Source organism: Polistes canadensis, unplaced genomic scaffold (assembly GCF_001313835.1).
Source record: "Polistes canadensis isolate GaletaPanama2010 unplaced genomic scaffold, ASM131383v1 scaffold_128, whole genome shotgun sequence".
Taxonomy (NCBI): Eukaryota; Metazoa; Arthropoda; class Insecta; order Hymenoptera; family Vespidae; genus Polistes; species Polistes canadensis.
Genome location: NW_014569675.1, coordinates 294,549 through 310,103, shown reverse-complemented (window position 1 = coordinate 310,103; position 15,555 = coordinate 294,549). Strand labels below are relative to the sequence as shown.

General features: G+C 26.9%; 1 protein-coding gene across 1 annotated transcript in view; it reads left to right on the top strand.

Annotated features, from left to right (window-relative positions):
• Positions 1-10,981: 10,981 nt before the first annotated feature.
• Positions 10,982-15,555, top strand: part of LOC106788185 (Y+L amino acid transporter 2) — a 21,949-nt gene continuing 17,375 nt past the window's right edge. The window contains exon 1 of the mRNA XM_014751211.1: positions 10,982-11,409. The gene's annotated coding sequence lies outside the window, so the exon portion shown is untranslated. The remainder of the gene's footprint in view (positions 11,410-15,555) is intronic.

Below are 15,555 nucleotides of genomic sequence, written 5' to 3'. Positions count from 1 at the left end.
ATTCACAAACACTTCCAACGCTGCAATATTCCCATGATGATCTGAAACAGAAATAAAAACAAAATTATGAATATCATTGTTGTAAGAAAAAATTATTATAATTATTAAGAAAGCGTTTAAAATAAAAATTGACTTACGTTTATTCCTCAGTGATGAATGCACGATGGGTGTCCTACCCTTAAGATGACGATGAGCACACATTTAAAAAGAATAAAAGAAACTTATGGAGTTTCTTTACCCGAGCAAACGAAACTTTTTTAACATGCGACGATCAACACTGATTCTACTTTCCGATTCTTTTATTTTTTAATTTAACGATGCAACACACGAGTACTTCATTGCCTACGCGCTCGATTGCAATGATGTTCTGAAACAGAAAAATAAAAAAAACAATTAATATCATCGCTATAATAAAACACCATTGAGTTTATCATAGAAATGTTTAATAAAAAAATATACTTACTTTTAGTCTTCGTTGATGACTGCAGGATGGGTTTCCTACCCTTAGGATGACGATGAATAAAATAAAATAAAATAAAAAAATCTGTAAAGCTGAAACATACTAAAGATTATATTATAGTACAATATTCCCTGTTAATCATTCCTGAAGGCATTTAACACACTTTAAAAAATATTCTATCATAAAGAATCAATGTTAGATATAAAAAGTTTTCTAATCAGCGCAGTTGTCAAATATTTTAATTAGATAACGTTAGAAATAAAAATTTTAAATAGTTTAATATATGTCACGTTCACGTTAGATCTTAACTCTTTGGAGGGCGGAAGGGGAATGAGATACGTTACTGCTTATCCTTCGTCCAACGTTCGGCTGTTTACGTTTTGTTTCGGCTGTCTGTCTTCTGTTTTCACCTCAAGAAATGCCTACAAATATACATACACATGCATAATTGCCTGTAGGTTGAATGTTTTGTTTTCTTATTCTCTCTCTCTCTCTCTCTCTCTCTCTCTCTCTCACTCTCCTTCTCACTCTTTCTATGTAGCTTAAAAAAAGAATAACGCTTACCTCGATGAATATGAAGATAAAAAAGTATAAACACAAATGTTTTACTGAGTATATGTATTCGTTCTGGACTCTTCAATGCTCTCGAATGCTAAAAATATTTAAAAAAATAAAATTACATTAGTACAATATAAAAGAAAATCAAATATATGAGTGTATGTGTATGAGCTACCTATACTTATGTATGTGCCTGTATGTGATGAAAATCGAATTTAATACGAAATACAATCTTTAAATACATAATTATGAATAATAATTACTTAGAGCATTATTAGAGATTGTAGTAAATATCGATGTCGTGAAAGAAAAGCTCGAAATTAAAAAATAATATTATGAGATAACATTGGTTAGATTTGGCGCGAAACTGACATACACCGATGATTATATTTTCACAGATATCTTTCGAACTTTTTAATATTTCGTTTTGAAAACAATTATTTATGAAAATCTTGTGTGTAGCTATCGTTTGATTTATAATAGAAGACTGTACGTTAAAATATATATCTTTTTAATTACCTGAGATTAACGGGACGACGATGTATCCGTGCGATCTCCTGCACCGACGCCGCGAAAAGAAAGAAGGAAAATATGCAAAAAGCGCTGATTGGCTGATAATTATTTCAAACGTCATGTGACCAATTAGAAGTTGATATATACTTGTAAATTCAAATTATTACTAACGTTTTATACACGCACACAAGTTTGCCGTAACACGTACGTAACTCGGCTTTCTTCATAACCACGCTAGTCAAGCTTGATATAATAATTTATTTATTATAGTAATAAATATATATATATATAATTTATTTTATTTTTCTATTTAAGGTACACGTATCTTGTTAATATTTAAAAAATAACGAATAGAATAAAGATAATATACACTAGAAACTTAATCACATCGCACAGAAAAACACGATCGTATAGGACAGAAACCTCGTTGCAGTATTCTTAAAACAATTGACATCGTGTAACAACGCATGCCATCTGTAAAACAAAAAATTCGCGTAATCGATCTGCTTTATCGATTAAGTACCAAATTACTGCTCCAGTTAGTCTTTTGTTATTTTAATTCTTTAAGGATGGCTACAGTGCTTGATTTCAATTGTTTTAAGGATTTCTACAGCGACGTTTCTTTTCCATACGATTGTGTTTTTCTGTGCGATGTGATTAAGTTTCTAGTGTATATTGTCTTTATTCTATTCGTTCGTTCTATTTGGAAAAACACAGCATCAATTAGGATATCTCATTGTTTTATATATTAAGTACATACATAAGAGAAGAACTTACAAGATTTTAAAATGGATCCAGGCAATTTTTTTATGGTATTTAAACGAGCAAAAATCTCACAACTTTCTTCTATCATAATGGTAAACTTCAATAATCCACATTTTCCATTAGTATATTCTTTATTCATTGTTTTAATATATTGGTTGTATAATTATTTAGAGAAATATACTTTCTTTTTTCATTTACATATACGTGTACATTACGAATACATGAACAATTATTTTAATGCACTAATGCACTTTCTTATATTACAGCTAAATTTTACACTCGAAGTCATCACTGCGCAGGAGCATTAAATTAATTACATAAAAACGAAGAACTGCTAAAATCAGATCGTTGTAATCATAAATTTAATTGATCAGATGAATTATTCTTTTTCTACACATGCGCAACGTTCAGAAAGTTATATAAACAACTTTCAATAAAAGTATTTTCACAGAGGATAATAATTCATTTCAACGGTGTATTTCGAAGAGGACGGACCTCCGAACATATATTCCGAGGTGTTAAACAATAATAGACACTTCTATCGATTAATTAACAATTATTATAATATTTTAATACACTTTCGTTATAATTCAGATTGATTAAACATATATGTACTGGTATAAGCATTACATACTTATTAACATACTTTAAATATTAAATAATTGCGATGTGATATTCTTTTCGATGAAAATCTTTTCCTCCGAAGTCACTGCTGCACAGAAACGTTAAACAAATGTACATTGGTTTAAACAATTACGTAAAAATTAAAAGAATACTAAAATGAGAATAGTATATATATAATTATATATATAGAATACTAGGGATACATAGCATGCATCGGAGACATGCATTTTTTCATATTCACTTGTATTTAAATATAGAAAAATACATTTTCTAATGCATCGAGAATTCGGTTCTTAATTCATTTCAAAATAAGAAAATAGAGAATAGATTAAATTTAAAAGAAATAAATGTATCATTTTTATAATTAATTGGATTTTTCTATTATAAGTATTGCTTATTATTATTCTTATATATATAGAACTTTTCGAAGCATCAATTTTAAACATTTAGATATTACAAGTCATACTTTTGCGTGTTAGTAGTGGTGAAATCCTTGGAAAAATATCCATCTTTCAATTCATAAATTTTGTAAAGGATACATGATAAATGGTAAGGAGTCATGGTAATAATTGTTAATTAATCGATGCAAGTGTCTATTGTTGTCTAAAAGCTTGGAATATATGATCTATGTACTGTCCCCTTCGAAATCAACCGTTGAACTGAGTCATTGTTCTCTATAAAATTACTTTTATTAAATTTTCTTTATCTGCCCTTCCGAACATTGGACATGTCTATAACGTGAATAATGTTAATAATAAATATATTTTAAGATTATAATAATCTGATTTTATTTATGATTAATCTATTTTTGATATTCTTCTAATCTATAATTTTTTCGTTTATTTATTCTTTCATTGAAGAAGACGCATGTTCAAAAACAATGAATTTTTCTTCGATTAAGTTTTATAACACCACACAAAATATGTATAATAAAAATATAATTAAATTGATCTCTTGTAGATAAATTAATCATAAATATTAACGATATTTCTGCTTACTGCGAGATTGTTGTAAACACTCGTTAGTTATGTCTTATAATTAAAAATATTAAAACACGCATTGATTTATTGGATAAAATAATAAATTTGTTAAAGAAACGCGTTACCAATACGTCCACACTTCGCAAGATTACGAATGAAAAGAACTATGGTAAACAATTCGCGTCAGTGGCCTTTTTCAAGGGGATTGAAATAATCGAACTATATATTTTATACGCATTATGTTTACTTTTTTTCCCTGATACATATAAACAGTCAAGGCAGTTGTAACTCGACCGTTTTACTGTACACATGTCGACTTGGATACGTGCTTGGTAAGAATATTATTTATTAATAATATTTCAACAAGATTTTCAATTAATTATTTATAATTATTAATCGTTCGTTCAACAAATTGAATTCTCTCTCTCTCTCTCTCTCTCTCTCTCTCTTTCACCGTTTTTTATTAGTTTGTTATCGAATGAGTAAAGTAAATTTTTCATAAGTAACCAATTTATTTTCTATATATTTTTTTTTTTTCGTAATATTTCAACTAATTGTTTAATTAATTACGTGTGTTTTTTTTTTTCACGAAGTATTACTTGCACTATCACCATCGTTTACGATGCCGAGACAAATGAAATAAAATAAAATAAAAATTGAAATAAATATCCGCGTGTCAAAGCGAATTAATATTTAATATGAAAAGAAACGTGTTGACAATGATATCGGGTTTTTTTTTGTTTACTCTTTCTTCTATTGGATTGAGTCATTTCTCTACGAACGTATTATATTATCATACTTATTAAATACTATCAAACAATTCTCGTATTTTTAACTACTTCTCTGAGGTCAACGACTCATAGTTTTTTTTTTTTTTTTTCAAATGGGTCACTCATCCATTTCAGTTATTGTGTCAAAGTTGCTTAACTTAAATGATCTAACGGGAATTAGTAATTCAACGTGATTAAGCCATTGACATTTATTTTGTTAATTAAATATTATTTATTAATATTAAAATAACATCTCTTTTGGGGAATGATCATTGCAATTAATGATTGTATAATTATAGATAAAACAGTATGTATAATAGATAAATGCATTTTCACGAATCCTTTCAATCATTTTATTATATAATATATAAATAGATATATATATGGTATATATGTAGAAACATTTTTTGTAAAGGAAAACATTTCTTAACGTTATCGTATCTTATTCAAATATTCTTGGATTTACGTGCAAACGACGTAAAGGATAATTACCAGTTATAACGAGTAAACGAGCGAACATAATCTTAACTTTAAATTGGAAGATTGATATGTTCTCGTAAAGGAAACTATATATTCTTATTGTGTATACCCCGTAATAAACCAAGAACATTCAATTCTACGAGCTTATCCTTTGTAATATGTCATTAGCAAGTTGTACGTATTAGAAACATTAGTTTTTTTTTTCCTTTTTTCTTAATCTCTCTACAACGAAAGCGAACAATATTTGTCTAACTCTCTTTTTATCTTTCCCCCTTACCCCGTTTTTATTTTTTCCATACACTCGAAGATATAACATACGTCGAAGTATTTAAAAATTACTTACTTTCACGTGTGGTTATTAGTCAATGGAATTATAGGGAAAAAATTGTTTTAAAGAATAATTGAAAAAATATTGTTAAAAATACTTTTTCTTATTCTCTTTTTAGTTTCTTTCATAAAATCAAAGTTATGGTATAATACGTTAAGGTACTTAAAGCCTCGATACTCACGTATTCCAAATGGTTATGTTAGATAAATGAATGATAATCATCAATTAAAGCTCCATACGAGATGCGAGACTAGATTTCCTCCATAGATGATAAGTGTCATACAAAGTATTCACCTATTCATATTGCTAAATTATGAATTTCCTTTTATCTATGTGTATATATATATATATGTATACTCAGTACTAACATAATTTAATCCACTACTAAGAATTGCAATATAACTTTACATAAGATCATTATAATTATCGTCTGTGATATTATTTACATTAAAAAAAAAAAAAAATAAAATTGTTAATTTTATAGAAAAAAAAATGTATAGTATTCATGGGAATGTCGAAATTATTAATATACGAATATGTTAAATAAAAAAGAGAAAATGAATAAATTTATATACGTTAGTTATGAATTGATAATAAATTAACAGACGCGAATGTGTTACAATAGTATATGTAATTTTTGTATCGATGTTTAAAATTTAAGGAAAAAACGTAGAAAATTTCGGTACACGTATGAAAGTAAAATCACATAAAAATAAAAAGTAATTGTTTATAATAAATTAATCTTTCTTTTGATTTTATCTTAACGTAAATTTATATATTTTTATATATAAATAAATAAAAATCGCTCCTAGAAATAGTAATAAAAAAAAAAAGCTATTATAACAGGACAAAGTCCTAATAAAACGAGGAAGAAAGAAGAAGAAGAAGAAGAAGAAGTAAATTTATATATAATATCTTAATGTGTGTCTGTATGTATGTATGTATGTGAAAGAAATATTGGAAGTTATATTTATCGATAATTATCAATTAATCGAAACGTAGGAATTTTCGATAAACGTGAAAGAGAGAGAGAGAGAGAGAGTGAGTGAGTGAGTGAGTGAGTGAGAGTATAAACGTAATTCAGGACAACGTGTTATCTATATTTCAGAATACTTCCCACTCCTCTTTGCAGTTATGTCATCGGTGACGTAGATGGACCCAGCCTCCGAGTCTGGTATTGATTTCGTGACGTCACTAACACACAGAGACAGACATCCCACACGCAACAAGCAAACATCTTGTTCGATTCTGTTTCTTCCGATTATGTATATATGTAAAACACCTACTTCTATTACGTAAGTCTTTTCACCTTTAACATTTATTCTGAAAATGATTTTTAATATATATATATATATATGTGATGTATTCGATAAATAATTGATATACGTAGTTTCTCTTAATTTAATTCATACTTTTATTTTTTCACGCACAACATTTATTCCCGTATTTATATTACAATTTTGTGTTATTTACAATATATTAATTAATGCAAAAACAAATTAAAAATTGTCGACGTTGTTTTAAGATTAAATATTTTTTATCTTGTTGTGTTGTTTTTTTTTTTTTTCTATTAATATTATTTCATTCTCATATAAGATTAATATATTTCGAAATATCTAATCTTTTATTTGTTGTTGCGTTTTATTTCGTGGTTCTTTTTATAATTGATTGCAAAATATACGTCAAAAAATGTCGATGTTTTGTTAACGTAATGAGTTTAAGATTTTTTTATGTGGAAGAATGATTTTTCGAAAGTAATCTTATTATAATACAAGGCATATATATATAACGTCTTGACCTTGGATGACGATAGTTCAACGGCCGACAAATGATAGAAATGTTAATTATCAAATATCCTAGATTACCGATGTATTTTCTCTCTTTCTCTTTCTCTCTCTCTCTCTCTCTCTCTCTCTCTCTCTCTCTTTCTTATTCTTTTTCTTTATCTGCTTATAAATAACTTACAATTAGACAAAAATTCTTGTACGTAAGATTTGTTCGAAAAAACTCCATAAAATATTAAAAACATGTTATTTTCTACCATTGACGTAATCAATTTATAGCGAATAAACAAAAAAATAATCCAAATAATTATCGATAAAATTGTTTAAAAAACGTTTTTTTAAATATTTATTACATTAAAGTTTTCATCTGAACTTTGTTATTTTTAATAAGTCCATACATTAGATTGGATGATATGACAAAATTAGCTTCATTATCGTAATTACCAATGGATAATAATGTTATTTTTAAGATGATCGATTTAAAGTCATAAAAATAGAGAGAAAACAAGTCATAATTATCTAATTGACATTACGTCCTATCATTGTCCATAATAATTATTTTATTTACAATACGTATACTCGTTTTGATTGTTATAAAACAAAGAGTATCTTTATTTTAATCATAATTTTTAAAAAGGATATTTTATTTAAAATTTTATTATATATTCACTCTTAAGAGGAATCTTTTACGTTGTTAAATAATTATTTAATTTTATAACTAATATGAAATTTTTCTTTAGTAAAAGACCGTATTAATTCTCTTTTATATGAGGACATATCATACCCGTATGTATAAATATACGAGTATGATATATATATACACTCAAAGAAAAGGGATATTCTGATTACGTCTAACATAAGCCAGTGGTGTATTGCAAGTGAAACCTCAACTGGTCTATCATGGTATCTATTCATCTATTAACGTTTGTATATTGAGACAGAGAGAGAACATTTCAGAATATAATTATATAATCTTTTTTTAACGAGTTTATTTGAATATTTTCTAATATAGAACATTTTTACAAGCGTATTATTAAAATTTGTGATTTTTATTAATCGCACTTTTTAATTAATTAATTTCCTTTCTATATCGTCTTAACGTTTATTAGGCTAGAATATTTCTAACGAAATCCTATAATATTTTTTTTGTATTTGTTATAACAAATTTTTTATTTAAATTCGACAATGTTTTTATTCAGATTTTCGATCGTTTATGAATATTCATTCGAATTATAATTATTTTTGAGGTCATTATTATTGCCAACGTTGTACGAAAATTCTTTCGAAGGACTCGTCGTTAAAACTTGTCAGGATTATTTCATCAGACCTTTCTGTTTGGATTTGTAAAGAAGGAACCGTACACCTGGCCAGATTGTAGAGAAAGATTTTGAGATGGGAAGAAAACCGATGTCTACGTTTCTCTCTCTCTCTCTCTCTCTTTTTTTTTGTTTCTTCTCTATGTGTGTATCCTCACGTGCTCTTTTATACCATGACCCTCTTTTCACTTTTAACCAATAGAAATACTTTCCATGGACCCTGGTTCCAGGTGTACGTTTTCGCATCCTTTATTATTCGACGATCTTCTAAGCAAAATTCTTTCAACAATAATTATAAGTAAAATGTATTATTTTTATATAACTTGTTTGTTTTTTAAATATGAAACAAAAAGATTACGATATATCATGTAAAAATTTTAACACGTAAGATTAATACAAAATTGTTTAAATATATAAAATATAAAAATGTAGATAAATATGTGTATATATATATATATATTTTTTTTTTAATTATTCCAAAATTATTTTTCCAATATGACAAATGGAAAAAGGAAATATATTTTTTGTTAGTTTATTTTTTCCAATTTTAAGAACAGTATTCATAATGATTAATTGATATGCGTATATATATATATGTATGCGTATAAACGTTTTGTGTACTTCATTGATTATGATTACGAGAAAGTACCGCGCGGTAAACTCAATGACGTGTTTTCTGATTATTCCTTTAACTACAAATCCAAGTAGAACTGACGATAAAGGAAACTTGAAGTAAATCTTTTTTTTTCCTTAGATTTATAACGATGTCACGAAGTTGTAAAAGGAAATGGGAAGAACACTTCTCGGAAACGTGATATACTTATACAAAGGCAATTAACGAAACAATTTACACGTATGACGTTTTTAAGTTTCTAATTTAAAAAATTTTTATGAGATAATTACTTTTTCTTTATATATATATATATTAAATAATATATTAAAATAATAGATATGTCCCAATTAAATTTATAGAAAAAAATATGATCACATATGTATATATTTAAATAAATAAAATTTAAACCTGTAATTTTTACTGATCAATAAGTTTTAAGATTCAAATCGATAATAATCACTGATCGATAAATTCAAATTTAATTGCAATCATATGACAAATATACTCAATCAATAAAATCTTAACAAAAATTCGTATGAAAATAATTCGAACTTATTTTGACGAATTATTTAGATCATTTGTGTTAATTGAAATTATATACATAATACTTTTTTTTTAATCCTGATATATAATAGCGTTGATTTATAGTTATTAATTAAACAATGAATAAAATTATGTTAGAACCACGAATTACGTTAAAGTATTCTATTAATAGCCAATGTGTTGATTGACGCGTCAACTTGTTTAAATCGATTCTATGTGTGTTGGGTCTAACATTTTTATCGTAATCGATCGTAGTGTTGGTCGAAACTGATTACGTATAAATCAATCGTATAACGCCTATCTTGACAATTTGATTCCTTCAATCGTGTTCGAAACTTTAATAACAATAATAACTAATTTATGCGAATGTTCGTTCAATGAACGTCTCCGTATGCTTTTTTTTGCCTTTTCTTTTTCTTTTTCTATTTTTGTATTCATACACCGTTACGGATCATTGATTTTGTCATTGTTTCATTTGTATATTATCTTTAAACAAATTTGATAAAAGTGATTTAAAAAATAAATAAAAAATAAAATAAAAGAATATATTTTTATGATCGTGATAAGATTTTATACCTTATGTACAATATTATTATATATATATATATCTATAGTTATCTAAAAAAATGAAATTGTAATAATAAATTATTTATTTTGTTATAAAATGTTTCCTTTCTTTCCACTTATTTTTTTATTATATTCTTACAATATATATATATATATATACACATATTTATTTTAAATACAAATAAGTATTTTGTACTTTCAACACATTAAGATTAAAAATATATTTTTACGTACAAATAACGACTTTATACTTTCAACTTTAATATAAGATTAGAAAAAAAAGAAGAAACAAAAGTAAATAAAACTCATATTGTCAGAATGAATAATACAAGAATAAATTTATAGATACGTTAATCTAATTCTTCTTATATTAAATCGATTAAATAAAATTTAGAATATGTTTAAACAATATCTTAACATTTCGTAGCAATATTAGCTTTAGCCCTCTCCAACAAAAATTAAGATTTACGATTAGAGAAGGGAAAAAAGGGAGAAGGGGGGGAAGGGATAGAAAAGGTTTCACATGTTCTTTCCTTTTTCTCACATTTATTTCAAGTTCGAAAGTGTCATGCGGTATATAGGTTTGTATTATAAATGTATAATACTCACACATGCGCACAGACACGTTAGTCACATAGGAAAGTGAGGGTAATACCTAAACGCGGAACGGCAATGGCAACGGCAGCAACCTCGTTCGAAGAGAAACCCAAAGACGGATCACTCAGAGCTCGACCACCGTGCCGCGCATAACTGCTTCCTGTTTTTTCACTCACTATCTTTCTCGTGTTGTTGTTGTTATTGTTGTTATTGTCATATTATTTCGTCTAAATCTCACACCGTCTATTTTTTATAACAAAATTTTAATATACCTTTCATCGTTTCTGTCATTGATTTTTTTTATACGACGAAATAATTGTTCAAAAAGGATAACGTGTATCCGGTTATTTTTTTTGTTCGGTTGGTGTTTTGTGAAACTATGATAGTTCATCAAGGATATCGAAGTATTTAGTATTATTCTATAATAAATGAAATTAACCCTTATCCCGAGATAAGGGAAAACGATTAACAGATCACATCGAGGAATTGTCCTTGGATTATATTATTATCCGTAAGTTGTTTTGTTTTATCCTTTTTTTTTTTTGTTTTCATTTTTCTTTCGTTCATCGAGAATTATTTCAAGTATTTAGGATACGAAAAAAGATATTAATTTTGATCGGGTAGAGAAAAATAAAAAAGAAATGATTATTATTATTACGCGTCGATGGGGAATTTATATTAAGAATTTTTTTTCTTTTTTTTTTAATTTTTATTTGATAATTATTTTTCAAAGTTTTCTGTGATCGTAATATGTTGCGTTATATTAAGATAAAAAATAACTTTGGCTAATTGGTGATTACGCTTAATGTGTTACAATTAGAGATAGTTAGGGTGCATTATCATGGTGTATATGTATGGTTTTTTTTATTTTCATTTTCTTTTCACGTGAATTTTATTCCGACTAGGTATTCGGATTTGCGTCAACGTGCGTGCGTGCGTGCGAGCTATGATCACGTTATCGTATTCGTACCGTTTTCTTTTTTTTTACGCTGAGATTCTTGAATGAAAATTTACGCGTGTTGAATCGTTATTAGATTTAATCGTGTTTATTTGGTTCCAAGATGTCAAAAATCTTGTTTCATATCGATTATTTTCATTTTTGTTTGTTCAAAATGTATTAAGTATCTCTAAATGCGCAGTATGGCTGACCTTTCTAGGTGTATATATGTGTGTGTGTGCGTGTTTTTTTGTCGGTATCGAAGTGATCAATTAAAATGAAAGTTATGTTACTTTGATTTATTTTTTGATTCATTTTTTCATTCACTTTTTTCTTTTTTCCTCCCCCCCCCACTCTCTCTCTCTTTCTCTCTCTCTCTCTCTGTTTATTTCTTTACCTTTCTCTTCTTAGCATTTTTACTGATTGTCAGATTAAATTTATTGCTTATCGGCTAAATCATGTTTCATGCAAATCAAGAGAACGATGAGATATACAAAGTCGTCATATAGTCATAAATTATTATTCGTTTAGATAAGTGGTATTTATTTTTTTTACTTGATAAAAAGAGAAGAATGTTTAATTTTACATTAGTATTTTTATTTTTATACTTGATTCTCATCATTGAGCACACTCTTGATCTTATTTTTTATTTTATACAATTTTTTATTAAAATCATTTACAATTAGAGATAAGAAAGAAAATATAGGGAGAAAATAATAAATCGATTAATTTTATACTTTTTAAATATTTTTATATTATATCAACGATGTTTATGTGGTAGTACGAATTTTGTGTTTTCAATTGCAATAAAGATCTCGTTAAAATGAAAAAGATGAATAAAAATGTGTAAACTTTCGATTTATAGTATTCTCAAAATCCATTTATTTCAGTTTCGTAATCTTTTATAATATTCATGCTGCTATAAATATTACTATGTGATTTACATGAATTAGGAAAAAATGCGACAGGCACGTGCCAAGGTCTAAATCGTTTTTAATGGTTTAACAATTTCATTACTTTTTGGACAAACTAATAAATAACAAATTGCATATTATTTGGAAACGTTTTTTGTGCATAAAACTAAATAAATTTACTACTTCATTAGTCACGTTTTTATATGTGCATATAATTATGCTTACACCTGTACTAAATACTAATTAAAGAAACATTAATTATGCAATACACAAATATGATAAAAAGTTTTATATTTTTAGCATCTTTAATGTGAAAATATATGCATGTAAACTATCTCAAAAAATATGATTGAACGTATTTTTTTTTCCCCTGTATACGCATATATTTTATTACACAAAGTGTTTTGTACAATTGCATTTGAGTCTCATTAGGTTGTCCTAATTTTCTTTAAGAAAAATATATCAATTTTATTAACAAAATGAAATAATACAAATTTTCGTTAGTTTTTTCATAAAATTAAATCTGATGCGTGTACGTGCATCGAATTTTTTTCATTTTAGTTATATTTTATTTGTTTTTTTTTTGGGGGGGGGGGGGGGGGTGTTTTTTGCTTATAATTGTTAATATAATAAATCACGAGGGTTGAACTTTCTCGTTAAGGAAAGCTGGTTGGGAAAATCCGGTCGGCGACCCACGTGGCCTATTGATTTTCTTGTCCGCCACGCCACTTCCACTTCACTATGCTCAATGGTGGAAAACTGGCCTCCTCGCGTTCACTTAAATGTCTAGAGAATATCACGTTCCTCTGTTGGTATTCTTTTGTACGAGAAGAGAAAAAGATTTTAATTAAGAAGGCAAAAAAAAAAAAAAGAAATGGAAAAAAGATTTAAACAAAATACCGATTCAAACGATTCCAAGCATATTTTTCTAACAAATTTTTTAATTAGAAAAAAAAATGGTTTTAACGAAATATTTCAAATTATTTCATTCGTCGATACAATTTCTACAACAAAAATTCGATCATTGTAATAATATATTAACTGTAACAACGAATTGAACTAATATTGAATTTATTTTAGTGAAACATTCTTAACTTACAATTCGATTACTTTCGTTATCATCTCATTTATATACATAACAGGTGTCCTACTTTAATTCTATCGCCTTAAATATAATATATTTGTTACATTCTGTAACGCGAGAGGAAAAAATATGTTGACGTTACGCGAGTGTACATTTTTTGTTTCTTTTTTTTTTTTTTTTAACTTAAAATTAATACGAATTATTTATGCGAAATTATTTGACACTTCAATCGCGTTCGAAATAAATTCATATCATTTTAATAAACGTAAAAATATTATTGAAGTATATACGATACGAATGATTATCGAAACTGATACATTTTTGTTTATGTTTAAATTTAATCGTTTTTTAAAATTCGACAAATCAAACTTTATTTTAAGTATCGGACATTCTCTTTGCAAACAGATCGATGACAATGTGTCTTTGCTCTTTTCGTGAGTACCTTAAGTACAGTTCATGTCGTACGTGGGTCGTTGGCGCTGATGTTAGCCTAAGATCAATAAAAGTGATGTAACATTTGAAGGGAGTTTCGTATGCCGTTCGTGTTTCATCCATGATTACAAAATGAAACACCCTTACTAACATACCGAGAGATTTAATCATACCGAGAAATATAATATATTGCAATGCAATCCTTTTTTTCTTTGACCAATTTAAAATAGTTAGAATAATTTATGAATCAACAGTATCACGCGTGTCATCGAACATATTAATATTATTATTTTCAGATAATAATACCCTATACGGTATCCTGAACAAGTATTTGAGTGATTTGTCATTATCTTACAATTAGATAACATATTTATACTTCCTAATTTTTTTATTAATCTAGTGATGATTAATATATCACGTTTATCGTATATCAAAAAATAGATATTCAAATAATTATAGATAAATGATATTTCGTATCTTCGAATATGTACATTTTATTTTTTTAGTAAAACGTATAATTTTACGATATTACAAACAAATATTTGAAAAGAAAAAAAATCAAACTGTTCTCGTCTTAATACCACATCTGACACGTTAACTCATTATAATTTATCAAATTATTTACATATTTTAATCGATGCTATATCTCTTTACATATATCTTATAACTTCAGAGAGATAATTATATATATATATATATATACTCACAATATACACACATATAAGTCCTCTCATAAATCAGTATACAAATACGTATGTACATGCAGCTTTAACGCATACATATACAAATGACATTTTCACACGCTACCAAATCTTTAAATGCTATTGTATATAAGATATAATAGGAAAGCATACACGTGCATACGACACACATATACACTAACATAGTTTCTAAACAAGCATGGTAAAGCTATACAAGAGGGAGAGAATGAGATTCAAAGAAGCCATACGTGTACCAGACTGACGCATTAGGACTACGAATTAGGGAACGTCAAACTCGTATTTTCCCATGACGAAAGTTCTTTTGTAAAATTATTACTTCAAATTGTATACTTTCAAAATTATTCATTATATCTCACATTCGATATTTTTATTAAATAGTTATTAAATGCGTTGGCAAAAATTATCATATTAAAATCATGTATTTTATATATGCCTGTTTTAGTTTAATTTAATTTAATACTGTCTAAAATGAATAATTTATTATTTGCTATATTTATAAATATGGACGTCAATAAATTTCATTCGAGTGAATCGGACAAGTAGGATATAGAATTAAAATAAAAAAAAA